At 45.4% G+C, this 1,909-nt stretch overlaps 1 pseudogene; it reads left to right on the top strand.

Annotated features, from left to right (window-relative positions):
* The first annotated feature begins 833 nt into the window (after positions 1-833).
* On the top strand, positions 834-984 carry LOC115032637 (U1 spliceosomal RNA; annotated as a pseudogene).
* The last annotated feature ends 925 nt before the right edge of the window (positions 985-1,909 follow it).

The raw sequence follows: 1,909 nt of genomic DNA, 5'->3' as shown, positions 1-1,909 counted from the left end.
CCGAAGAACAATCAGGAAACAGACACACACTGGCTCTTAAGTGTGGTCTCTTTCATTCCTGGAGGAGTGACCCTCCCTAGGCTGTGACATCCAAAGCAACTTATCAACTCATATCATGATTCAAAAATGATCACCGAACAAAGAGTCCTTTTGTACCTGAAGCGTGGTGATGAACCGAACATTTTGAAACACTGTTCTCTTATTTGAACTACACATGTGCCAAATGTGTCTGGACTCTGCCCACCACTGATGTCTAACCAACTTGAGGTTTGGTCCCACAGGAGATGGTTTTAAAAAGATGAGATGCAGGTATTTGTTCATTTAAGCACTATGACACATGCCTGTCCTTCCAGCATTAATGCAAAGGCAGGATTGTGAGTGACAAGCCAATCTGGGTGGGCTACATAATGAGATGTGTGTGTGTGTGCGTGTGTATTTGTGTGTGTGTGTGTGTGTGTGTGTGTGTGTGTGTATGTGTGTGTTTGGTTGGTTGGTTGGTTGGTTTTTATTTGAGACAGGGTCTTTTTTTGTAGCCCTGCACAGCCTGAGGCTCACTGTGTAGACCAGGCTAGACATCTGCCTCCCAAGAAATCAGTTGAGGGTCACAGAGAAAGAGACCACCACTCCAATTAAGTGTCTGGATGAGGCATATTTTACTTTTGATCAAGAGGGCATGCTGGGAAATAAAAAGTGCATTTGACTTTTTTCTTTCTTTTTTCTTTTTTTTTTTTCTTTTGCTGTGTGTGGGGTGGAGGTTTGAGGCAGGGTTTCTCTGTATATCCCTGGCTGTCCTGGAACTCACTCTGTAGACTCACTGTCACCCCCTGATTATTTTTCTTGTTTGGCTTAGTTTTTGAGATAAGTGGTTTTCCCAGGGCGAGGCTTATCCATTGCACTAGGGATGTGCTGACCCCTGCGATTTCCCCAAATGCGGAGAAACTCGACTGCATAATTTGTGGTAGTGGGGGACTGCGCTCTCCCCTGGGGGGAGAGAGAGAGAGAGAGAGAGAGAGAGAGAGAGAGAGAGAGAGAGAGAGAGAGAGAGAGAGAGAGAGAGATTTTACTGTATAGTCATAGCTAGCCTGAACTCTCAGCCTTGAAGTTACAGAAATCTGTCAGGCTCTGTCTCTGTGAGGGGATTAAAGGTGTGCGAATGCTTGGCTCCTATTTCTGGTTGGTTGGTTGGTTGGTTGGTTGGTTGGTTGGTTGGTTTTGTTGTGGTTGTTGTTTGATTGTTTGTTTTGTTTGGTTTTTTAGACCGAGTTAATTAGCCTAGGCTGGCTGGCCAATGAGCTTCAGAGCTTCACCTGTCTGTGCCCTGGCTGGCCAATGAGGTTCAGAGCTTCACCTGTCTGTGCCCTCTCCCCCATCTCCTCCCTGCAGAGCTGGGTTTGCTTGCCCTGGCAGCTCCACTCAGCTTCTACTTGTGGTTCTGGGGATGTGAACTCATCCTGTTTGTACAACAGGCACTTTACTCACTGAGCCATCACCTCTGCCCAAATTTGCAAGTTTTAATAAGCATATGAGACAGCCAGAGTTGCCAAGTGGTAGTGGCGCACACCTTTGACCCCAGTACTGGGAGGCAGAGGCAGGTAGATCTCTGAGTTTTAAAGGCCAGCCTGATCTACACAGCAAGTTCCAGGATAGCCAGGGCTATGCAGAGATTCCTGTCTCGGACAAAAGAAAGAGAGAAAGAAAGAAAGAAAGAAAGAAAGAAAGAAAGAAAGAAAGAAAGAAAGAAAGAAAGAAAGAAAGAAAGAAAGAAAGAAAGAAAGAAAGAAAGAAAGAAAGAGGGAGGGAGGGGGAGGAAGGAAGGAAGGAAGGAAGGAAGGAAGGTAGGAAGGAAGGAAGGAGACAGAAAGAAAGAAATAGAAAACAATAGCGAGAGTTATTCAAATTAACTTACTCC

This window comes from Mus caroli, unplaced genomic scaffold (assembly GCF_978045245.1).
Source record: "Mus caroli unplaced genomic scaffold, Mus_caroli_1 scaffold_13, whole genome shotgun sequence".
Taxonomy (NCBI): Eukaryota; Metazoa; Chordata; class Mammalia; order Rodentia; family Muridae; genus Mus; species Mus caroli.
Note: the sequence above shows the minus strand (reverse complement) of the source record. Positions and strands in the feature narration are given on the sequence as shown.